This window comes from Hippopotamus amphibius, chromosome 3 (genome assembly GCF_030028045.1).
Source record: "Hippopotamus amphibius kiboko isolate mHipAmp2 chromosome 3, mHipAmp2.hap2, whole genome shotgun sequence".
Lineage (NCBI taxonomy): Eukaryota > Metazoa > Chordata > Mammalia > Artiodactyla > Hippopotamidae > Hippopotamus > Hippopotamus amphibius.
In genome coordinates this window covers 159,766,051-159,792,579 of record NC_080188.1, presented here as the reverse complement: position 1 = coordinate 159,792,579, position 26,529 = coordinate 159,766,051, and the positions used below count along the sequence as shown (strand labels likewise).

Genomic DNA, 26,529 nt, shown 5'->3' with positions numbered 1-26,529 from the left:
AGTGAACTGTAGGCTTTTTGTTTTGCTGAGTGGCAACTACAGTGTGGGGCCAGAGCTGCATTATCAGAACCGTAGAAGAGAGGTTTCCCTCCACTTGGAGCTCACCCCTCCTTAGACTAGGGTTCTTATTGATCAGACCATCCAGAGATCCAAGTTTCAGTCCCACTGCCCTAAGGGGAAACGCAGGGTTGGATCCTCAATGACCTTGAATGCCCTTCACAAAATACCTAGTTACATAACCCATACACACTTCCATGATGGCCTTCTTTTCCCATCTCAGACTCCGTAGGAGGAGAATGTTCTATTCCTTCATCCTGGGAGCAGTTTTATTCCACTCTTCAGTAATAATGATTCATTGTTACTCAGAAAGACATTGTAAGTCATTTTTGAAAGCGTCTGCTCTTGAACAGTGGGGTTTAGCTAAGGATGGCTCAGAGGATTAGCTGCTACTGCCTAAAGATCTGGCCCCTCCCTGGGAGTAGAGCCCTTGGGATCATTAACATGGATGAGTAGTTCCCAGAACCGCAGTTCAGAAAGGACAATGTAGTCGCCAACAACCTGCTTTAATTCAGCACACTTTTGTTGAGTGCCTGAACCATGGCTTGTATTCTTGTTGGGCTCACTTCCGGCTCTATCATCTGTCCCCTGAGAATAACATTGTTGTGAGTCCCACCTAGATTAGATCACTTAGCAAGCAAAAAGCAAGCTCATACATGCATGCTATTTGTTCAGGGTGTGCACATAGATGTTTTATATGAAGAACTGCTATTTCACTTGCAACTTTGTTTGATTATGATTATGGAATGACCAAAGTACAAGTATAACAGAAATTTTCTATATTAATCACCTGTGTATACATGGCAAATTAAAAATGTTCATAGTGTCTGTAATTCTTTCCTTTTTCTTAGTGTTTGTTCTGAATAAGTTTACTGCAATATACATTTATGTCTGCTGAATTGAATTTAAAAATTAGGGCTTGTGTTTTATTCATCTTTTTAAAATTTAACTTTCTAATTTTAACATTACCTTTTGATATAAGAATTAATCTGAGATGGATATTTTTTAAAAAATTAAAAATAAATTCTTTGCCAGAGATAGCTTGAGAAGCACTGAGCTAGAAAACTAAGAAGAGGGCATGTGCTTCTATTTTTGTTTCTTATTTGTGGAGACTGTCCAGACCCATCATCAGTAGGTGTGCTCCGAGCTGTTTTCTCCTTGCAACAATGGCTCTATGGGGCGCCATTTACATCCATTCTCCTGTCCTCTCCTGTCCCTACGCCCATGACTGCACAAGGCGGTTCCCTATGAAGTTAGTAATGCTGCCCACAAAGAATAAAGAGAAAATAATAAAGATAGAACCTCACATCAGCCCAACTCATTTTAGACAAGAAAGCCAACTATGAAAGAGTCAATCGAAAAGGTCAAACAGTGTAGGGGGCATGGCATCTTACCCCTCATGGGAAGGAGAACTTTAAGGTTATTTTTCCTTTTCCTTCTTTCTAAAGGGAGCACAGCTATCAAAAGAAGAAAGCTGACAACCTCCAGTTCAGCTTTCAGGATTTCAGTTGAGAATATCTATGAAGTATTTTTCTTCTCACCATGAAATTATCTGCTAAAGCAATTCTGCAGTCACTCTGAATACATACAAAGTAAAATGACTTACACTCTGAGAGTTACATTTCCAACTGATGTGCAGAAAGGAGCTTTGCAAAATGTGCCTTTGTGTGCAGAGCCCAGTGAGCAATTAACTAGCCCTCCTGACCAAGCTGTGTAGGCACAGAGCCTGGACAGCACCTTTGCCAAAGTCTGTTCCGGGCCTGCCGAGTTGACATATGGTGACCCAAAGTCTAGTGGGAAACACGTTCACCATCAAAGAGCTAGTTTCTTAAACCAGGATGGAATATGAATTTACTTTTTTCAATTTCGTAAATACAATTCTAACCTTTTAAAAATATCATGAAGACAAAATCCTTCATGAATATGTATTCTTAACTCGTAATTTTATCATGCAGCAAACATTAACAAATACTACTACATTTCAAGGCTCTAAGTAGAGAATTGGGAAGATCAAAGATGAATGACAGTTTCTAAGCTAAAGGAGCATTTGCTATATAGTAAACAAGTAATTATTTTAACACCTTATATGTACATTACAGCCTACATTTGAATATCACAACTGTCCTCATTCCAATGAAATAGGTAAGGATGAGATAGGCCGTTTTCCCAAAGAGGAACTGGAGAATAGGATGTATTAAATCATCTTCTTTTTTTCAATTTTTTTTTTTTTTATTAAATCATCTTCTTATATTCACACCATAAAGGGCAGATCCAGATCATAGTGCTGGCTAAGAACATGGCTTTGGGGTCAGTTGAAACTGGGCTCACAAGCCAGCTCAAATAGTCATTACCTTAGCTGTTATTTTGGACATGTTAGCCTATTTGTACTTCTGCTTTTTTTTTTTTTTTAATTTTTACTTTTGTTTTTAATTTCTTTTTTATTTTTTTATATTTTGGCCGCATGGCATGTGGAATCTTAGTTCCCTGACCAGGGATTGAACCTGTACCCTTTGCATTGGAAGCATGCAGAGTCTTAACCACTGGACTGCCAGGGAAGTCCACTTCTGCCTTATTAGCTATGAAATGGAGATAACATCTGCCTCATAGACTGTTGAAAGGATTAATTGAGAAAATGTTTGTGAAGATGGGAGGAACTCAGTGATAGTAGGTGTCATTACTTTATCAAGAATCCTTTATAAAGCGCACTTACATGCACTGCACTATGTGGAAGATAATCTAGACATATGAACTCATGATATAATACAAGGAGAAATAGACAAAGGATATAAAACAATAAAACAAAAGTGACAAATCAAGCACTGATAAGTACTGCCTCCTCAGTGTTCCTGTAGTAACATCTAGATCTCAGAGCATGTGTGGAATATGCTATCATTGTCAGAGTCTCTGGCACTCTACCCTTACCTCTTGCCAGTAGATTATGAACTCCAGGTAAGATTTAGTATTCTCCTAAAACCTAAAATTTATTACTGTGTAAGTACTGATAGAGATCATAGAGTCAAGGAATGAGTGCACTGAGGACATAGCCCTGGTGTTCGCCCCTGGGGACATGCCATGTAACAGACACTCAACAAAAGTGTGCTGAATTAAGGTAGATTGTTGATGATTAGATTGTTCTTTCTGGCATTTTCCAGTGTCTTTCTTTTATTGACTTCTAGTGTAACTCCATTATATCTGAAAGCAGACAGTGTAAGGTTTCTATTCTTTCCAATTTGTGAAAGTGTGTTTTATGGCCAAGAATGTGGTCTATCTTGGCGAACATTCCATGTGAACTTGAGAAGAATGTGTATTGTGCTGTTGTTGGATGAAGTAGTCTATCCATGTCCCTTGTATCCAGTTGATTGATGGTGTTGAGTTCAAGTAGGTCCTTACTGATTTCCTCCCTGTTGGATCTGTCCATTTCTAATAGAGGGATATTAACATTGCCAGTTATGATAGTGGATTCATCTGTTTCTCCTTGCAGCTCTATCAGTTTCTGCCTTACATGCACATCAAGAACTGTTATGACTTCTTGGGGAATTGACTCTTTTATTGTTATTTTCAGTTTTTATCTAAAATGAGGCAAGTAGTGCTGTGTTTTCACAATTCCCTTTCAGGTCTTTATCAGTAGCCAGTTCCAAAAATATTAGTTAACTTTAAATTATCTTTTGATGAACAATGAATCCGTGGAATTTTTTATGCATAAATCTAGGAAAATAGATTCAGAACATTCTATCAAATTCAGAAAATATTTGGCCATAACTTTTGGCAGATGTGCTGTGTCATTATCATCACCTCTTTCACTGATAATTGTTAAATTCTGGAATGTGGTATAAATATGGAAATTGTTCTTTTAAGCATCTAGGTTTTGTTTTTGGTTTTCAATCTTATCCACCATTGAAAAAACGTATTTCTCCCTTACATGAAAGTATTAAGATCATTAAAATAGCAAAGACAGGCAAATAAGACTGGCTCTAATTCATATCTTTATAAAGTTGGGACCAAGCTGGTTTCTTACCATGTAAAATACTGAGTTTATTCTGTACTGTGGACATTCTTGAGAGAGCTTTTCCTCTCGATAACCATCAAACATCAACATGCAATACTGTTGTTTATGATTAGCTACCTTCCCAATTATTCATTCAGAATCACCATAAATTTAACTAAATTACCTTTACATAATTTACTATTTTTACTACGTCATTAAGCACAATGTTTAGTTTAGCTGACTGATTTTGAAGCCAGTCTTTCTCAACAAAGGCAACAGTGCATTAATTTACATTCTGGTATAAGTTTATTAATGTGGGTAATCACTACAGAATGTTTTGCTATCATTGCAGCTGTGCTGTCAGAACATACTTGTACACAAATTCCAAACCGCATCTGTTGGCAATGTAATTCTTTTTAGCTTTATACATTTGAAAGCTAGTTGTGTCTTTTGGCAATGAGCATGAAAAATTAAAAAAAAAGGATTCCTCCTTTATATCACCATCATGTTCAGACCACATCTATACTGAAAGATTGCCATATTAGCAATTTCAGTGCACGTGGCAAGTTGTAATGAAAAATACTTCACTTGCTTTATTTGGTCCATAAGTTGGTCTTCTGTATCATTAGCCTGATATGTTAATCTATGGAGTCATTTGAAAGTGGTAATGGAGCTACCTTCTTTGCCACAGATTCATGTTTCTAAACAAACACCTCTGTTGCAAATTTTCACTAATGTCTCATCAATTGCATAGGTTTTTTTGGTCTTAGCAACCCGAAGTGCTATTTTAGCAGAAGTGCACAAGCATTAATATGTAAAATATTGAGCATTTGCTTCTGTGGCTTTCTAATACAACTCTTACTTCAAAGAATTCTTTTAGTTTTGAGGGTTTTTTTTAAAGTCTTTTGTAAGTAAATTGCTGCCCAAGAAGTTTTAAAGGAATCATTAATTAGTATATTTGTGCCAACAACACCCTTTTGGGTTTAGCGTGCCACCCTCCAACATGGCTACAAACCCAACCCAAACTTAGTATATGAGGAATGATCCTTCAAAATAAAACTAGCATGAAGTCTTTGGTCTTCATTTCTTTGGAATCATTTCCATTGCCATTATTTGGTTTCTTTCTACTGATGCATTCAGATGAAGTATGTCTTTTCTTGAAACAACCAAAAAAATCATGTGAAATTTCTTTTACTGTTTGTAAGTTAGAAATAAAAATATGTAATACAGTTTTTTCTTACTTTAGCTAATAATGTTAAGCTACAAGTTAAGCAGGGTTGGTTAAAAATTGAAATGATCATGAAAATAACGTTAGAAAAGTAAATTGATGCCAACATTTTCTCTATCTTCCTTGTCTTCTGTGGCCTCTCTCATCTGACTTCCTAATCGACACTTCTGAGCTGACTAGGAGGTGGGTAGGAAGACATTTCTCTAGTAATTGTTGTTTAAACTCCCTCTGTAGCCTAATTCATGGGAAAAAATAGGGAGACCAAGTTTTAATGCTTTGTGTTTTACATTTCATGTTATTTCCTAATGAGTATGGTAGTGTCTAATCATGTCCTGGAGGAATGAGATATTTTCACCATCCCATGTGTAAGATCCATGACTATACTGATTATATTTAACTGGATATGTGGCATCAAGAAAAGGTGCTGGCTTCAGGTCAACAAATATATTTTGAGCACCTACAATATGCAAGGCCCTGTGCCAGGTTATAGTAGGGAATACTAGAGTGAGTCAATCATAGTTTCTGTCGTCTGTGACCTGACAAATATAGGGTGTTGAGTATCTGTTACTGCATAACAGATTACTCAGAGCTTAGTGATTTAAAACAATAAATAATTTTTTATTTACCTCATACATCTGCAGCTGGGCAGTGGTTCATCAGGGTGTCTCATTTCTCTTTCATAAGTTGTCAGTAGGCTCAGCTCAGAAACTGACTGGATTATCCTCTTTCAAGATGGCTCACTTACATGGGTGGCAAATTAGTCCCTGGATGTAGGCTGGGAACTTAGCTGGGGCTTTGAGCCAGGGACCCAGGTACCTTTCTTTGTAGGCCTCTGCACAGGCTGCTTGAACTTCCTCACAGTATGATGGCTGGGTTCCAAGTGTGAGTGTCCCAAGAGGTCAAGGCAGAAATGCGTGGTGCTTTTAAGACCTAGCCTCAGAAGTCACATAGCATCTCTTCTACTAGCTTTATAGGTTGTACAAAGACCTGCCTTTATAGGCATTCACAAAGACCTGCCAGGTTAAAAGAGAAGGGAACAGACCTATTGATGGGTATGTGGCAGGATTATAGAAGAGCATGTGTGATGGGACACATTTTAGAAAATACAGTCTGCTATACAAGTTATTCATTCATTCATTCAACAAATATTTATCAGGCACCTACTATGTGCCTGGTACTTTTAAGGACTGAGTATTCAAAGATAAATAAGACATTGTTTCTGCCCTAAAGGAACTGACAATTGTAGGCAAGAAAGAAGATATAATTAACCATATGAAATAAAATGTAAGTACTATGCCAGAAGTTTATACAAATTACAGTGGTGGCACAGAAGAAGGACAGATGGTAAAATTTCTCAGGGAAGTTACATTTGCGACAGCTCTAAAGAGGTGTGTAGGGCAATAGTTCTCAAAGAGTGATCTGTGTAATCCATGGGATCCCCAAGACCTTTCTAGGGATTTTGTGAGGTCAAAACGATGTACATAATAACACTTGACATTGTCTGTTTGACTGTATAGATGAGCGCACTGATGGTACAAAAGCAGTGGTGTGTGAAAGTCTGGCCTCTTAGTGTGGATAAAGGCAGTGCCGAGCTATACTTGTAGTCCCTGTATTCTTCACTGCCATGCACTCCTTAAACAAAAAATTTGGTTTCACTCAAGAATGCCCTTGATGAAGCAAAAATGATTACATTTATTAAATTTTGACCCTTGAGTACATATTTTTAATATCCTGTGTAACAAAATGAGAATTACACATAAAGCACTTCTGCATACTGAAATACTGTGGCTGTTTTAAGGGAAAGATTTTGTGCAATTGTATTTCTAACTGAAATAGCTGCTGTTTTCTGTACCATTTTTACTTGAGAGAACAACTGACAAACTAGGGTTATTCAGACCTGGGTATTTGGCAGACATTTTCTTGAAAATCAGTGAGGTGAGCCTGTCACTTCAAAGTAAACAACTGGCAGTATTTGTTGCCAAGTATAAAATTAAAGCTTTCAAGCAAAAATTAGAATTGTGAAAAACTGGTATCTGCCGCCATGAATTTGACAGTTTCCAAAGAACGGTTTGATGCAATTGGTGTGATTAACAAATATGACTTTTTGATCTTTTTTAATGAAATGTGTTGGTTTGGCACAAACAAAATGTGATTTTTGGAAGAGCTTTATAACTCAGTGAACCCATGTTTTCCAAGTGACCAATGCATGACATTCACATTCATGCATCAATTAAAGATCCTTTCAAAGAGTGAGAAAGACCAATTGACTAATATAACAGAGTATGAAAATTTTATTGATGTGGTTTCAGACTCCACATTAAGTTGTGAGAAACTACCACCTGTTGAATTTTAGGATGGTATCAAAGAACAATGCTCTCAGCTATCCAAAAGGCTATTAAAATAGTCCTCCCTTTTCCATCTACATATCTGTGTGAAGCTGGATTTTCTTTATATACTTCAACCAAAACAACATATTGCTTCAGATTGAGTGCAGAAGCAGGTATAAAAATCTGTCATCTCTGAAGCCAGACATTAAAAAGATTTGGAAAAATGTAAAGCAATAACAGTCTTCTTACTAATTTTTTAATATTTTGGACAATATTGCTATTTTCATAACATGTGACCTATGTTAACATAAGAGTTTATCATTTTTTAAGTGGATAAGCAAATATTTTTAATTTCATCAGATTTAATGTCTAATATGGTGAATTGTGATAGATGTAATCCACATAAATGAAAGCTCTTTGCTGTCCACAGTCTTTTAAGAGTGGAAAGGAGGCCTGAGACCCAAATTTGAAGCCAAAGTGTAAAGGGGTGACATTCACCAGAATAATGAACATGCTGGGAACAAAGGCTTGGAAGCCTGAGTGAGAGCTGGGCAGTTCAGAGGACTGTACACACTTAGACGGGCGCCAGTGCGGGGCAGGTGACGGAGCAGAGGTGTGATACGGGGCTGGCTGGTGGGCAGGGGCTGCGCAGTGATAAAGTGCTCAGGCCTCCGACTACCTGCCTTGAATCTTGTTCTACCACTTGGTTCCCGTGTAATGTGGGGCAAATGACTTAACCTCTCTGTATCTAGTTTTCAAATATTTCAAATAGGGATAATCGTAGCATTGTTACCGACCAGGGTTCTTGGCCTCCTTAATCAACAGAAATTGATAAGAGGCCAGACAAATTCAGGAGAGGCTTTATTGGGGCTCCTACTATAGCAGGAAGGAACAAGAACAAGTAACAGGTTCCCTTGCTCGTTCGCTCCCCAAGTTGGGGGTGAGCTGGTTCCTTATATGGGGTGAGGGTAGAAGGGCGGCTTAGGTGGTTTGCCCACCCCTTTGGTAGAGTTGAATGCAGGGGGCTCTTCAGAAGTATCAGTTGGGTTTTTGGTCTCTTTGTATCTTGTTGTTCATAATTTGCTCCAGTTGCACTGCTCACAGTTATTTTTGGCCCTTTATAGTTTCTTTGTATTTTGTTTCTCTAGGAGACATTTGTCTAGGTGCAGGCATTGAAGCAAAGGCTCCCAGGTCCCAGCCTGTCTCAGCATCTATCATCTAAGTCTGTAAGGATTTAATGAAATAATCTCTGTAAAATACTTGAGGTGGTGTTTGGCACAAAGAAAACTCTCAATAAATGTTGGCTATACTAAGGTGTTTGGACTCTATTCTCCAGTATTCAGAAGGTTTTTAGCAAGAGAAAGACATGACTGGATTAAGATGTGCTGTAAGTGACTTACAGGGAAGGTTCATGTTGTATGCTTTTCTTGATGCAGTATGGTCCTCAGAGCAAAACACATCTGAGTTCCGCTGGCTACGTTTGAGGTGGAAGTCTTCAACCTCACGAAGCCTTCTAGGCATCCCAGTGCAACACTTACTTTAGAAGCAATTTTATGTACAGCCGGGAATCAGTTCTCTTCTGTGGAAAATTTTGCTAGCCTATTAACTTTCAAATTTGGGTTGATTTTTTTTTCTCCTTTTCACTCAAACAGCTCTTCACGTGCTTTACTAGTTACAGAATCATTTCATTCTCCTCAAGTAACTGGCTGCGTGGTGCCTCTTCTTACATTACCATAGTTTCTGAGATGGCCAAACGTTACCATGGGCACAGTCTGCAGAACTGAGCTGGGCTGGGAGCAACCCATGGGGAGAAGAGGCACTGGGGGTCACGAAATCACTGGGTTATTATGGAGAGTGAAATTCAGTTCATCAATAATGTGCTGAGAGTTTACTCTGTGCCAGGTCTGAGAAGCAACAGAGGTGAAAGAATGTACCTCCCACCCCCATCCTAGAGACGTTTGCCTGTCCTTTTGGTACGGAGGATGAGGCATGTTTGCAGATAACTACATTGTGAGTTATGTGTGACAAGTGCTAAAACAGAAGTAAAAGTAAAGTGTTTGGGGAGCCCAGAACACTTTGGGCTGCTTCAGGCTCGGGGAGGCTGGCAGAGACCTGATGGCATTTGAGCTGGGCCTTCAAAGTGGGGTCAGGTTCTAGCAGGTAAGAAAGGACACATAAAGGTCTTTCTATGGAGACAACAACGTGAGTGAAGATAGGGATGTAAAGCAGGCAGCATGGGACTTCCGTGGTGGTCCAGTGGTTAAGACTTCGCACTTCTAATGCAGGGGGCGAGGGTTCAACCCCTGGTTAGGGAACTAAGATTCCACATGCAGCAGGCCAAAATAAATAAATAAATAAATAAAATAAAGCAGGTAGCATTAGCAACATGATTTGTGGGGTTCAGTGAAAAATGAAAATGCGAAGATCCTTGTTCAGTAATCATTAAGAATTTCAAGTGAGTGACAGCAGAGCATTTAACCAAGTGTGGAACCTTCTAGGGGTAGAGACCATATGACTGCACAGATCTTATGTCTGTGGAGCCAGTCCTCAATGCAGGGTGCACATGAGAAAGGGAAGGACTCAGGGTTGTCTGAAGCATAGCTGTGTGAGTGTGAGTGGTAGAAGACAGGTGTGCAAAGGCAGGTTGTGTTACCAAACACAAGTTTATGTGAGGCCAAACAAATCAGAAGGTCAGAGTTTGGAGCAGAGAAAGGTTTATTGCAGGGCCATGCAAGGAGATGGATGGCTCATGCCCAAAAAACCCCAGACTCACCGAAGGGTTTCAGCAAAGCATTTTTAAAGACAAGTTGAGGGAGGGGCATAGTTAGTTGTTGCAAACTTCTTGGTGTAGAAATCCTTTGTTCTTGCAGCTGTCCAGGTAGGTCAGGTCACGATGTTCCTGTAAACCTCCAAGAAGACAAACGTTATTCTCTGTTCTTCAATTTTTTCTCTCTACATGAATGGACTCTTAAAGGTCAGAACCCTGAGAATAGGCTATCCTGTATATTTTAGGCTATAGGCAACATTTTTAACTCAAAGCAAAAGCAATAGAATACAGAGATTAAAGTAAAAGAAATAGATCTAATATGGAGTCAGATTTGTTCTTCCCTATTACAGTTGGACCACATGCTTGGGCACCATGCTTAGGAGGACGGACTGGATGAGGAACCCCTGAGTTTGGAGCCAGGATCGATATGACCAAAAGAATGCTCTGGAAAGATGGCTAATGCAGTGTAGAGGCAGGATTTGAGGTGGTTTGGGAGGATCTGAAGAGAGGACCAGGGCTTGGGAGGCAGTTGAAATGTGGACCTTTGAAAAGGAGTGGTTCTAGAAGAGGCAGCCCGAATGGAATGGAGAAAGTGGACACCAGAGACATAGCAGAAATAGAGATGTCAGGTAACGGAAATGGGAGGGGTGAGGAAAGAAGCATGCAGAAATGATACCAGGATGTTTAGCCTGCGTGATGGGACTGATAAGAAAAGTTGAAGGAGAGTCAGTGGGTGAGAAAGTCAGGCATTCAATCCATATTCTTTGACTGATTGGCTGATTATCTGCAGTGTTTTCATTGCTCTGCTAGGACGTAACCAAAGCAATAAGAGTTAAACGGTGGAAATAACTGAGTACGTGTACATTCTTCAGCAAAGGGCAGTCCCTGTACCCTCATTATATTTCATGAAGCTATGAAAATGTCCGTGGGTTCATAGCACACACTAGTGGTTTGGTGAGCAAGTCTTGATTAAGTGTACATCCAAGTGTCTTGGCCAGGCATAAGTCTTTAGGCCTGGCCCCTGCCCACCCATCCAGCCTCCTCTCTCACCACTCCCCATCCATACCTGGTGCCCCAGGGCTGAACCGGTTGCCTTTGCTTGGGAGTCTTCCTTCCCCACTCCACTGCCATACCTCTAGCTCCCATTTATCTTTCCAAACTCTTCTCTGGGCCTGTTGCACACCCTGCTGGCCTCCACCACCCCAAGTCTAGATCACACCCTGACCATACCATGGCGCATTTGTCTGTTCATATGGGACCAGGTCTTATCAGACATTGTATCTGAGTGCTAGCGCCAGGCCTGCCAGAAGAGAGATGCTTGGCAAATGTCTGTGGAATAAATGAATGAAGAGATCAAGTTTGTCCATTGACTGCAGTGATTGTCTGAAAACCCATTCAATTTCAGTTAAGGAGTTAGACTGCTTTTAGTTCCAGAATGGGCAGGAGATCTGAAATTTCTACCCAGCAGGATAACCAAATGCCAAATGGGGTTCAGTTCGATCATTCCGACAGTCCAGCCCAGCTGTTGTAACCAGAGACCAGGGAGGATCAGGGCTGCCCCAAGAGGGAGATGGTGGTGGGAGTGGTCCACACTAGTGGTTTGTCTGTGAGAATTTAAAAATATTACAGTATTGAGTGAAAGTTGGAATGTTTCTATGATCACCATGAGCTGGCAGTTCTGAATGTGTCAGTGATAGAATACTCCTCCCGCTCAGAGACAGCTCCTACTGGTCCCCCAGGGCCACCCAATGAGCCCCATTGGGGAGCAGCACAAAGTCTCGATCATGCCTATCAGAATACAGACTCTTTATCTGTTCTTTCTAAACCCTGGGCTCCTTCGAACTTCCTTTTTGCTCCTCATATTGATGACAATGTCATAGTGACCCTCCCAGGGCAACCCTGTCACTTCTTTGGTCCTTTGCATCCCTCCTTTCAGATTTAGCGGGGCATCCATAGGGTCAATTAGCTCAGAAGAGCTTCTCCAAGTAGAGTTGGAACCTAAGTTTTAGAAGAGAAGTGGAGAGCTGTCATGGAACCTGGACCTCTGCTCTGTGTGTATGCGTGCGGGGGAGCAATGTCTAAGGGAGGGGAGGAGGGTCTACTGCTGATCTTCCAATTAACCTGCACATGTAGCCCTCCCTCAGTATCTTCCTGAAACTCCTCCCCTTGTGCTGAATTAAGTTGGGAAATGTTTCAAAAGTTACAGAAGCTATAGCAGTTTGAAAACTTTTACTAGCCAACACTTTGTATCAGAATTAGCAAATGGCAAGTTAATTCTATAACGGATATTGGTACCCTGTCTTGGCAAACCAGATTACCAGTGGATCGCTCATAAACATGGAAATGGTTAGTGTCTTCCCTGGCCTTATGCCAGCCATTCGGATGAGCACCCAGTGGGTGGGCTGCTCTGACCCCTCTCTTGGGACCCATGAGCAGAGCAGCGGCTGCATCTTGGGTTGCTGGTTGAGTTGGTTATGTCTGTGCTGAGCCCACGGTGGAAGATAGCAAGTATAGGTAGAGAGCTCCACTGCCTTTGGGATACATATCCGAGGACACCCCTGGGTCTTGTCACACCCCAAGCTCCTCCCTTAGGATTGCCCCACCACCATCCTTGAATTCTAGCTACCAGCCATGCTGAGAGACTTGCAGTTACACAGACAAGATTTGTTCTCTCAACCTTTCTGCCTTGACCATACTATTCCCTTGGCCTGGAATTTTCCATGTATCCCCACTTCCTCATTTATCAGAATAATTCAAGATGGAGTTCTGGCATCTTCTCACGCAGAAGGCCTTTCTTTGCTTAGTTCCCCAAATGGGGGCAGTTAGATGCAGACACTGTTTTCATATACTTATGTTGCAGCTAAATAACCTCATCTGTCCTCTAGCCCACATTGCACTGTCCCTGCCTTCAGCTGCTTTGCAGACGTTATTTCTGTCCTCTGGAACACCTTCCCACATGCTTCCTTCTAACCTTGGTCTTGCCCCTCCAGCAGAATTCTCTGGGGGTTATTTCTTCTGCTTATCTCAAGGCCGATTGTGTTTTTCTAAGCGCTATTCTTACATTCTCTGATAACTCTTACCAAGTCAACTGTTCAGTGGTGATGCCCTGGTGAAACTGAATCAGAAATGTAGAGGAACGCACCATTTGGGCCTTTTCTATTAACAACAACACTATCAACAGAACAGAAGAATTCAATAATTTCTGATTGCTATTTTGGGGACAAATTTATCAAGGTATGTAAACACATTATTAAATAAGCTAAATATAAGTTGAATGTTGTTTTTTTTTCCTCTCTAAACTCAACACATCCATCACTGCTAAGCTTACTTTTTATTTTACTCCCTACCCTTAGGGTAACACCCACTGTCTTGCAGCCCCAATGATTCAGGGCAGAAAGCCCGGGACCCTTGGCCTGTCCTAAGCATCACAGCAGACACTCCAAGCTTGGCTGTTCCAAGCCCTGGTGAAGACTCTGTTTTCTCCCCCTGAGACTTGGCGAGTCTCCTTAACCATCTCTCTTCACGAAACATAAGGACCTTGCTAATTTCAAGGCCTAAAAGTACCTTTTTCTCTACACGTTATTTCTCAAACTTTCCTCTTTCAAGTGAGAAAAGAAAAAAATAAAGACTGTGATATTTTCCTAATCTCTGTAAAATCTGAAACTAGCCTATGGTTGTTTCTTCTCAACTAGGAAAAAAGCTCATTTATCAACTTAGTACTAAGTTCCTCAATTAACTACTCCCCCATCTTTTTTTTTTTTTAATCATCAGTACCCAATTAGCACTAAGCACTTCTTGGTTAAGCCTGTGGTTTTATAATCTGTTTCATAAAGATATCACACTCTTTTCCTTAAACATTTTTAAAATAGTTGAACATAACCAGACTTTCTCAAAACAAGGCATCTAGTGGTTACTCACAGCTGAATTTAGAGGTTCACAGATGGGGATGAGATAATAGTGCGTATAAGAATCATGGGAGACTTTAAAACATTTACTTGCTCACCCTCTTCTTACCCCACTTCACCCCTGAGTATAACTAAACCTAGGAAGCTATAATTTTTAAAGCGCTTTCTGGTGATTCTTATATGGCCCCTGGTTGAAAATCATGGTCATGGTGGTTCTGGGTGGGTAGGGCCCATCTGCGTATTGTTGATTTCACATAGGAGTTACACTGGGAAGCACAGTGGGGAAGTCGGATGTGATGGATCTGGGATGCTTCTGGAAGACTTATGTTTTGAGTTGGATTTTTTTTTTAATATTTTACTTACTTTGTTTATATATATATTTATTTATTTGCTGCATTGGGTCTTAGTTGCGGCACACGGGTTCTTCCTTGTGGCACGCAGGCTTAGTTGCCTCACAGCATGTGGGATCTTAGTTCCCCGACCAGGGATCAAACCCACATCCCTTGCATTGGAAGGTGAATTTGTAACCACTGGACCACGAGGGAAGTCACTTGAGTTGGATCTTGAATGATAACAATAGCAATAACTGACTTGTATTGGGCGTGTACTGCATGGAGCACTTCATGTACACCATCACATTTAATCCTCACCAATATCCTACTGTAAGGCAGACAGGATTATCTCCTTTTTACTGATGAGGAAAACAGAGATCAGAGAGAGCAAGTGCTTTGCCCAAAATCACACAGCAGGTAAGTAGCAGAGCTGGTGTTTAATCCTTCAGTCGTGTAACTCCAAGGCTCTACTGCTATGATGTGTTAGACTTTGTGGGAAGGAAGTAGCAGAGACTCCAGGTGTGTGTATTGGCAAGAGAATTATTTCCTACCTGATCAAAATCTTTGTGGAAGACAGATATCTGGGCTTATAAGGAATCCTCAGAGTCAATTATGGACATCATAATTAGACTGGAAATTGTCTTTATGTCTCTAAGAAGATGAGAAAGGCCAAGTTTTTATTATCAGGAGTAGACCTAGTGTATTATCATCCACCTTAATTTTTCTTTCTAATTCCATGATCAGAATTCATAATCATAGTCATTTTTTGGAGATCAGAGGGACTTTAGATCCCACGCATCCTGCTTCTTGTCTGACTCCCTCATTTGGCAGGTTTATTTATTCAAGGAAAGGTGGCAGAGTGTAGAGCAGCAGTTCTCAATTGGAGATGAATTTGCTTGCCAAGAGACCTATGAAAGTATTTTTCCTTGCCACAATTGGGAGGTGCTACTAGCATCAGTGAGTAGAGGCCAGAGATTCTGCTAAACATTCTATAACACACAAGACAGCTTCCCACAGCAAACAATTAGCTGACCCAACGTATCAGTGGGGCTGAGGCTGAAAAACTCTGGTGTAAAATTTCAGGGCATGGACTTTGTATTTGAACTGCCTGGGTTTGAATCCAGCTTCATATTTGCTAGCTGTCTGACCTTGGCCAAGTTACTTAACCTCTCTGTGGCCCATCTGCAATTAAGGCTAATGTAGTCCTACCTCATAGGACTGTTAAGAGATTTAAATATTCAATATCAGTGAAGCATTGGAACAGTATCTGGCACAGCAGACATGTTTAGAGAGGCGTCTGGTATAGTGGTGGAGTCAGTTCCAGAGCCAGCCTACCTGGGTGTGAATCCTCTATCTGCCTCTTCCCACCTGTGTGACTGTGGGCAGGTCACTTAAACATTCTTGACTCAGATTCCTTCATCAGTAAAATGAAGATTATTATAGTGTCTACCATTAAGATGAATCAAGTATGCAAAATGATTAGGACAGTAACTCTTACATCATAAAAACTGTATAGGTACCAGCTGTCATGATTACTGTTATTCGCTTATTCATTCATTAAACAAGTATTTGGGTCTCCTGTGTCCACAGGGGTGGAGTCACTTGCCTTAGAGCTAGTATTACACAGCAGAGTCAGGATTAGGACCACTGACTCCGGAAAGAAGGACAGCTCTGTTTACAACTCTCTACTTCTTAGCAGTAGAAAGCTGAGGAATCTATCATTCTGAGTAGTTATCGATATTACTTTGGAGGCAATGTGGAGAGAGGTACTATGACCTACAGTATCACTTAGCAACTAAATACCCCCAATTCTGCTTTTGAAAAACTAAGAGACTGATTGATGGTGGTTCAGTGAGGAAAATCAGCAGATGCTGGAGGCATTGAGATCAGAGTTGTCAACAACGAGAAAGTGATTTTAGTTTCTATTATTATCACTGAGGAAGTATTTCTTTAAAAGGCCCTGTCTGCAGTCATTGTGCTGGTCCAATTTAGTTCACCATGGTGATATCAGCACCTTCTGAAAAGTTTTTTTTTTCCTTCACTTTGAGATGTAAAAAAAAAATTAAGTTTGAGCTTTGGGTGAGCTTATAACTTTAGGAGTAGACATAACTACCATTGGAAAATGACCCTAGTTAAGGTTAACACGCTTGTTTAAATGGCTTTAAAAAGTATGTGTCATTTTAGAAAGCTTTGTTAATTAGATTCTCTTTGATGACTCATATTGGAGAAATAGGGCTCCCATTATGAAGTAAAGCAAGACCTGGGTTTGCAAACCTGCAAGCCAGCCTACAGTTAGCCAGGTATGACTGTACCTGAGTAGTTGTCTCTTTGCAATCAACAACTTAGCAAGCACAAAATAAGTGAAAGTAGCAAAACCTGCATCTGACCTTCCTGATTCATTTGCAGAAGTAATTGCCTGTGGAAATTGCTGGGCCTTTATCTGTGGTGCTATTAAAACACAGGTTGAAATGAGGTGGCACAGGCTGCATTGTTAACAGGTTACTGTGGGGCAGGAGCTGTTGTTTTGTTCGACAGATGAAAAATAACTGAAAATAACCTTCTGTCTCCCCTATAAGAATTTTGCTTGTTAAGTGACAGTCACCACCACAGCAGAGTTTTAACATGGTACAGGAATTTGTGCTATTCTTAGCAAGATATTAAATGAGAGTCTGCAGGCTTTTCTTGTTATAAAATAAGGAATGTAGGAGTGTTTTATATTCTCTGATTTGGGGCAGGGGGGCACTTTCTGTGTGCAGGGCAGTAGCTGTCCAACTTGAGAAGGAATGAGAGCATAGTGCCGGCAGGAAATTCAGAGCTGAGTGTAGTCTTTGCATCGGTGTCCCATGCATCAAGGTATCGCTGACCTGTGGGATGGCTCTTTCATTCTCTCTTGGCTTTATTGCCACTGTTCTGTCCAGTGGAGTAAGGATAGCTGCCTTCATAGCCCCTTCGTGCTTCCTCAATATGGCCCACTATCTTTTTTTATCCCCTCTGTCCATCCTCCTCCCTTTGTGTAGGGCCTTATACTTAAAGCTTATTAGGGAAATACTGAGGATGAGTATGATCTAAAGCAGTGCTTCTCAAACTTCAAGGTGCATCAACATCACCTGGAGAGTTTAAAAAATACAAATGCCTGGGCGTCATTCCCAGAGGTTCTGGTCCAGCAGGTCTGCTGGGTGGGCCTAAGAATTTGCATTCTACCAAATGCCCATGTCCAAGACCAAACTTTGAGATGCTCTTCTGTGATATGATGATTTATAATGAAATATATATATAGTCTTTGTCCCTATTTCTGGCACAGAGCTCCTAAAGGCCTTGGAATTTCCTGTGATGAAAGCGTTAAAGGTATCTCTTGTTGTGTTCATGGGGTGACTTGGGGACCCCATCAAAGGATGGGGGCTGGTTGCCAGTGGAGCCAACCATGTGATTAGAGGCTTGGAACTTTTTGTTCCACCCCTGACCTCCTGGGAAGGGAGAAAGACTGGAGATTGAGTTCAGTTACCAGTGATTTAATCAATCATGCCTTTGTAATGAAGCTGCCATAAAAACCCAAAAGGATGGGTTTTGAGAACTTTCCAGTTGGTGGACCAGAACACTTCCATGTGCCACCGTCCTAGACCCCAAACTCCAGGTGGGCAGAAGTCCCTTTGTTTGGAGCCTCACCCTGTGTGTCTCTTCATCTGACTGCTGATTCGCATCCCTTAATATCCTTTGTAATAAACCAGTAATCTAGTGAGTAAACGGGTTTCCTAAGTTCTCTGAGCCACTCTGGCAAATTAATCGAACCCAAAGACGGGGTTTTGGGAACCTCTGATTTATAGCCAGGCAGTCAGCAGCACAGGTGACAACCTAGACTTGCAGTTGACATCTGCAGTGGAGGACTGTCTTGGGACTGGGCACTCAGGTCATTGGAATCTGATGCTCTCGAAACTGAGCTGAATGGTAAGCCACCCAGCTGGTGTCGGAGAATTGGTGATGGTGTGTGGGAAAAGCCCACCCACATTGTATTTGAATCTAGAACTCTTCTTACCTTGTATAATTGAACCTGGGCAAACTCACTTCTCTGGAACAGTGTCAACTGCCTTTACTGAGCACCTACTGAATGCAAAGGAACATACCCCTGAAATGACCCCACCACAGTTCCTGCACTCTAGAAAGTCTTCTATTTAAGGAAAAGCACAGGCCCATATATTGCAGAAAGAGGTACCCACTCAAAGCCAAGGACTGAAGAGACTAGGGTCCAGGGGTGATTGATGGAGGGATATTAACACTGGGTGGTTCAAGAAAAAAAAACTAAGATTTATTTCAGATCTACCCTGTGACAGCATTGTGGTTGGCACCTGTCATGTTAATTAATTGAATCTTCATAGAAACCCTGAGAGGTGGAGATTACCCTCTCCATTTCATAAATAAGGAAACTGAGGCTCTTATGACTTGAATTAATGGCAGGGCTAATAATTCAAACCCAGGGTTCCTTCTCTTCAGAGCCCAAGCTATTTTCACTGTACCATGTTGCTTCCCAGCACAGCACATGACTCACCTGAGTACTGAGTTAATGTTTGTTGAATTAAAACATCCAATGATCAAGTTAGTGAGGGAACATTTCCAGGAAATGATAAGCTGGAAATGATTCTTAACCATTCTGCAATGAATTCTTGTTATTATTTATTGAGCATTTATTATGTACCAGGTACTGTGATAAGCATTTTATATACATTATACCACTTATTTAAAAATAAGCTAAAAGGTAATTATTAACTCTGTTAAATATGATGAAATTTAGAGAGGGTGGACGATCATCCTGAGGTTGGGAGTGGAATCAGGGTCCAAAGTGCAGCTTTTTGTTTCCGGAGGAGGACTTTTTGAGTCCTCGTATGCTGGCTTGATCTGCTAGCATGGCAATGAGCAGTTACTTCCTTTCCTTCCCATCGTCACTACCCATTTCTTCCCAGACAACCAGATTCATAGCTATGGGTTTCAAGTCACAGGAAATAAGATTTTAAAAGTTAGTCGCCAGTTACGATGCCAATATAAACATCCTCACACCCACTCCATCATTATCACATTAGAATAAGCAAAAGCAATAACAGCAGCAAAGGCCAAAAATATGACATTAACAAAATTAGATGTGTTGCTGTCATGTGGGCCAGATGACATGGAATAAGGTCTAGGTCTAGTTCCCAGGCCTTATTCCCTACACCCTCTCTCTCCCCCTTCCCTGCCTACACTGATTCTTCAGTTCTTCCTGATCCATGAATGGCTTCATTCAACACAAGTAGTCAGCATTTCAGCTGGTATGTCAAAGTTCTTAGCATTTATGGGTTTTAGAGAGTCCTTTGAAAATGTGTGTTTGTACGTGATCTGGTTTCAGACCTCTCTTCTGGACTCCAGTAGTTTCCTGTAGTGATAAATTTTGAGTTCACCCATGTAATTAAAAGAAAAGAGTCCCCATTCAGGCTACTGTTCCAGGTTATTGTCTTGAAGAAATGCTCTTGGATGTGTATATTCTTGACAGTTGACTGCAGGACAATGAGCTGTAAGGAAAGATACATTGAGGGTCAGTATGCTTCTGCCCCGGACTCCGGGTGCTTTCACACAGTCTGCTCCCAACAACCCAGGGAGATGAGTGGGTGTTTTTCCTTTTGTCAGACTAACAGAAATGGAGGGAAAAAGAAGTAAAGTAATTTGCCTCTGGCCACACAGCTCTAAGTGGCTGAGCTGGAAGTTAAAGCCAGGAGGCTGTAGCTCTGAAGACCTCATCTCTTTTCTCATATCAGATAACACGGGTGCACAAGTCACTGTGCTCACAATTCAGGGTTTGCTGGGCTACACCTAACACGGGAAGCAGAAGACTCAACTTCCGAGCTCCTTCTCTGCCTTTTTAGACTCTTTCTGCTGTATCTCATTAACGCCTTGGAAGTGAGAGGGTGTCTCTGGACTGCTTTGAGCTCTCAACGCCAATGTCGGGTGTGTTAATAATCTTCCCCCCAAACCCACCAGCATAGCTACCTGACTTAATGAGCATTTCGTCTTCATCAGATGGCTGGCTAATGGGGAATTAAGGATCATTAGACTGGTGATTGTGTTTTAAGGGAAATTCATATAACAAGTCTTTTCTTTTTTTCTTCAAAATAAATGAAGAATTTAAGCCTCAGTAAAATAAGTGGCAATGAGACTTAATCTTAATGAATATTGAATTTCAGGTGCTATCTAGTTTAAAAACAGGGATTGGAAAGGGCTTCTACTTCCTCTGTTTTTCTTGTTGGTACCTATGAAATCTGGGGGTGCAGTGTAGTCAGCGAAGGAGTAGAGTTAAAGAAAGGGGGAGGGGAGAGAGGGAGAGAGAATGTTATAGTCTATATTCAGAAAATGGGCTTTTTATAGAGAAGCAACTCTTTTGATCTATCCTTCATCTTAAAAAAAATAAGTGAATAATCCAACCAGCTTACATGAACAAGAAATCAAAACCAATGTTTATGTCCATAGAGTTTGATATCATATTGTAAATTAAAACATGAACTGCAGTAGAAGATAGAAGATCATAGTAGCATGCTTCTCAAGGTTCCCAGTAGTAACAGTATCGCCTGGGAACTTGTTAGAAATAAAAATTCTCTAGGGTCCACTCAAGACCTACTGAATCAGAAACCGGGGGTGAGGCCCACAAACTGTTTTAAAAGCCCTGATGAACTTTTGCTGGAAATTAAGAGTATAGCAACAAACATAGGTTTGAGCGTTAGGTCTTCTTTAACTTCTAGTTTATTGTCTGAAATTGTGCATTGAACAAAGTCAGTTTGGATAGACCCATAAACTACAAACAGAGGGCAATGATTTTTAAATGTTACGAAAAGGGAAAAAGATTCATATTTTTTTAAGAACTTTTATTGAGATACAATTGACATACCATATTCTTCCTTTATCTCTAAGCTTTGATACACCTGCAGATGTGGCAACTTATTTTTCTTCTTGAGTTTAGAAGTCCATCATCCTGTGCGAGTTTGTTTATTAGAAGTTGAGGTACATTTTCCAACAGAAACAATTTTATAAATAACGACCAACTTCCTAGAGAAGCCCACAAGTCTATCTAACCCACCGATGATCAAAAGTAAGCCAGTGAGGGTCTAACGGCTCTGCAGAAGCTGGTCACCTGGAATTCCAGAGACACCCTTCTAACCAAAGGACAGGTTCTGCCCTTCTTCGCTTCCTTTGGGTAGCAGGCAGATTAGGTGCACCTGGAGTTGATGCCCCAAAGAGACAGAGATGGGAAAGGGGAGGGGGGTGTGGCAGACGGCTCTCAAGACCAGGATGCTGAGGAGAGTGGGGAGCTAGAGAGCCAGTTACCCGTCACAGAGAATAGACAGGAGCTTAGGATCTGTGGGCTGCTCAACACACTCCCTAGTTCCAGACTCACTCCTAGACCATCTCCTTTCTGTCCCACCAAAGATCCCAGGGGTTGTGCTGCCTCCTTCCTTTGCCATTGCCCGTAATGTGTTGCTTCCGACTAGGGCTTCCTTCTATCTCAAGTTCACAGAGTAGAACCGTCTCTCAATTTCCCTTCCCTTGTCTTTTGAGAAACTGTGAAGGATTTTTTTTTTCAAGTGTTGAAAGAAAGCCGACTGGAAATAAAAAATGTCCTTATTAATGCTGATCCCTCCCTCACTCCATCCCGTGATTACTGTCACCACCCTGCTCATCTGCTCCTTCGCACCTCACTTCTCCTCTCTTCTCTTTGCCTTTTCTTGTCACTTTGATCTGCTGGAGGAAAGTTAAGGAAAGAAGAAAAGGAGAAAAGAATAAGAAAGAACCTAGGAAAATGTTCTTGAAACGAGGGGCATAAATTCTAGGGTTGAAAGGGCTTATTGAAAGCCTAACACAATGGATGAAAACTGAAACCACAGCACAAGGTACATCCTTATGAATTTTCAGAACATTGTGAAGAAAAGAGTTTCTAGAGAGAAAAAAACAGGTTCAGTGTGAAAGGTAAAGGATTTGAATGCTTTTGACTTCTCAACAGCAAGAAATGCTTCCAAAATTGAGAGAAATGATTTCTAATTTAGAATTCCACACCCAGACAAGCTATTAACTGAGTATGAGTCAGCGTACAAGGGTGAGTCAAAAATTATCCGTACTCTGGCTGTAGAATTTATAGAAGTTTTAATATAACCAGAGTGTGGATAATTTTTGACACCCTCGTATTAGGTCTCAAAGGTTTTGCTCCCTTATAGTCTGTCTCAGAAAGCTATTAGAGGATGTTTTGACCAACAGAAAGGAGTAAACCAAGACAGCAGAAGACATGGGATGCAGAAATCAGGGAACCTGAATAAATGGAGTGACTTTCCAGGATGCTGGGGCAGAGACAGACACACAGCTGGCAATGGAACAGTTCAGGGGCCTCCAGGGAGGACTTCTTTATGGAACTGGAGTAGGTGGACCAACTAATATATTAAGAAGAGAGTTATATATCTGTGGGAGAGTTTGGAGTCAAATTAGCGACAGGCAAACAGAGCAAATGAAAAGACAAAGTCTATTATTAGAAAACATTGCAGGAAAGAAAAAGTAACCACAGTCATCCCATGAAAAGTAATCACGTGACTTAGCTGTGACTGACATTCGTCTAGTTGTAATAATATAAACACAGATGATTGTTAACCAAAATGATGACATAAATGTATTGGGAGGATGGGGCAATGGGAAAAGGAGTGGGGTTTGAGTATGAGATTGGAAGTAAGGGATGGGGGAGTGGGGGGAGGCTAAATTCTCAGAGGTCAATGGATAATGCCTAAAACTGGAGCGTCAGGACACAGCGATCTGAGCCTGATATTCAAATGTGGAGATCAATAGCAAAGCCATCCGCTGGTTGCAAGTGGGTACTTCTGCAGGACAGGAAATTGGGTGAAAAGGAAGAAGGCCGAGGGGACTAAGGATTTTAAAAAATATCCTAGCCATTTAACTCTTTAAATGATGTGTACATATAATGTATACAAAAAGAAACACTAAATTTTCTGAAGAGAAACAAAAACTTTTGCTGCCCTTCCCCTTAAATTCCATGCAGCAATTTCTAATTAAGGGCCAGAGAATACGATCTTATTTTTCTCGGGGTGGAACCCAGAGCTCTTGGCATGATAAAATGTGAACTTTTTTTTTTTTTTAACCTGCTCTTATCCAAATCAGCATTTTGGATAATGCTTGGGGTTGGGAAGGGTCTTCTTACTTCTTTCCCAACTTGGAAGGACACAGCTAATCCACACGGAGAGTCATCCAGGGCGTCCTCTGCACCGTGGGGCTCACGACAGTAACACAGCCACATTGCCATCTCCCTGTCTCCCTCCCCACATCACACTCGAGTATCTAAGTGATGGCTGGACTTTGTCTTCCCTTCCAGTCAGGTGTTGAATATTTAAGGGCATAACACCTCATATATAGATATCAATAAATAAAATATATACATCCAAATCATAACCCCACTTCACATAAAATTAGAGAGGGGACACTGAGAGCAGAATTATCCATTTTTAGTGATGATAATATTTCACGATAGTAATAATCATTGAATAAGGGCCTCTTGAGGAGGGTTTACATTCCAGAATGCCTCAGAAGCAGACTGGGGCAGGAGCAGCCCTGGGCTGTAGGTGAGGAGTGTGGTAGCAACATGGATACATCTCAGAATAATTATGCTGAGTGAAATACGCCGGTCAAAAAAAAAAAAAAAGAAAAATACAGGTCATTAGACTACATCAAAACTAAAAACTTTAACGCTGCAAACCATGCCATCAAGAAAGTGAAAAGACAACCCACGTGAGATAACAAAATATTCGCAAATCATATATCTGATTTATATCCAGAATATGTAAACGACGCTTATAACTCAATAATGAAAAGACAAACCCAGTTTAAAAATGGGCAAAGGATTTGAGTGGATGTGTCTCTAAAGAAGACATGCCAGTGGTTATTAAGCCCGTGAAGAGAGGTTTAACATCATCAAATGTGAGAAATGCAAACCAAAGCTGCAGAGAGGGAGCAGTTCGCACTCACTGGAATGGCAATAATCAAAAAGACAGATAATAGCAAGTGTTGATAAGGATATGGAGACATTGGGAACCCTCATATACCACTGGTGGGAATGTAAAATGATGCAGCTACTTTGGAGAATAGTTTGGCAGTTCTTCAAAATGTTGAACATAGCTACTACATGACACAGTAATTTTACTCCAAGAGAACTGAAAACATGGTCATACAAAAAACTTGCACACCAGTGTTCATAGCAGCATTAATCATCAGTGGAAAGACCCCAATGCCCATGAACTAATGAATGAGTAAATGAAATAGGGAATGTCCATACAATGGAATGTTAGTCAAAGATAAAAAGGAATGAAGTACTGATACATGCTACAACATGGGTGAACTTCAAAAACATGCTAAATGACAGAAGCTAGTCACAGTAGACCACATATATTATTCAATTTATAAGAAATGTCCAGAATAGGGATATCAGAAAGTAGGTATGCAGTTGCCTAGGGTTAGGGGATTAGGGAGGAAATGGGGAATGACTGATAATGGGTACAGGATTTCTTTTGGCGGGGGGGTACGAAAATATTCTAAACTTAGATTGCACTAATGGTCGCACAACTCTACAAATGTACTAAAAGCCATTGAATTGTACACTTTAAATGGATATATTTTATGATGTTTAAAAAGAGTATATACTGTATGATTGCATTTATATAAAATTCTTGAACATGTAAGCTAGTCTATGGTGACAGAAAACGTCAGTTGTTCGGAGATGGTGGGGGAGGGGAGGGATTGTAAATGGACATGAGAAAACTTTTAGGGGTGGTGGATATGTTACTATCTGGATTGTAGTGATTGTTTTATGGGTGTATACATATGTCAGAGCTTACCAAGTTGTTTGTATAATTCAACATGTACAGTTCATTGTATGTCAATAGTAACTTTTTTTAAATAAGCCGTAGCAAAAAAAGTGTGAAATGCACTAATATGACAAATATTTATTGGGTACTGGTACAGCATTAGCTCCCAGGGCTACAATGGCAAGGAAAGGCTGAGTCCAGCCTTCAAGCCTGCCCTGTAAGGGCACAGGCAGAGAAAGAAGAATATGATTGCAAAATGGTGTTTATAACACGAGCTCCATGGAAATACAGATAGTCTCGGACTTAGGATTTTTCAACTTTTCAATGGTGTGAAACCAATATACTTTCAGCTGAAACTGTACTTCCAGTTTGGAATTCTGATCTTTTTCCGGGCTAGTGACATGCAGTATGGTACACTCTTGTGATGCTGGGAAGTGGCTCCTGGTCAGCCACTAGATCACGAGGGTCAACAACCATCCTGTTTTTCACTTTCAGTACAGTGTTCAATAAACTACATAAGATATTTCACACTTTATTACAAAACAGACTTTGTGTTACGTGACTTTGCCCAGCCGTAGGCTAATGTACATGTTCTGAGCACGATTAAGCTAACTAGGCTAAGCTGTGATGTTTGGTAGGTTAGGTGTATTAAATGCATTTTCGACTTACAGTATTTCCAATTTATGATGGCTTTATCAGAATGTAACCCTATTGTAAATCGAGGAATATCTGTATGCCTGGGGGGTCACGGTCACCCTCATGAGGACAGATGGAGGAGGGGGTGTTGAGGAGGCTTCCTGGAAGAGGTAGCACTTGAGCTTAGCATTCAAGAGCAAATGGGGGTTACATGTAGAATGTGGGGTTTTGTGTTGACATAACGGTTCTTCTTCATGACATTAATGTAGAGGGAGCAGCAGTAGTGTGTAATGTGTGCTTGTTACATCTCGGAGGGGACCTGATTTTATTCTGCTCATATCAAAGCCATGCTTTTTCCCCCAGGAGCCACATCACACTGAAGTGGATTGCTGTGTTAACATGCACCTTAACCACAAATATAAAGCAA

General features: G+C 40.8%; 1 protein-coding gene across 2 annotated transcripts in view; it reads left to right on the top strand.

Moving 5' to 3' along the window:
* KCNH1 (potassium voltage-gated channel subfamily H member 1) overlaps positions 1-26,529 on the top strand; it is a 411,257-nt gene that overhangs the window by 266,135 nt on the left and 118,593 nt on the right. The gene's annotated exons all lie outside the window — the stretch shown is intronic.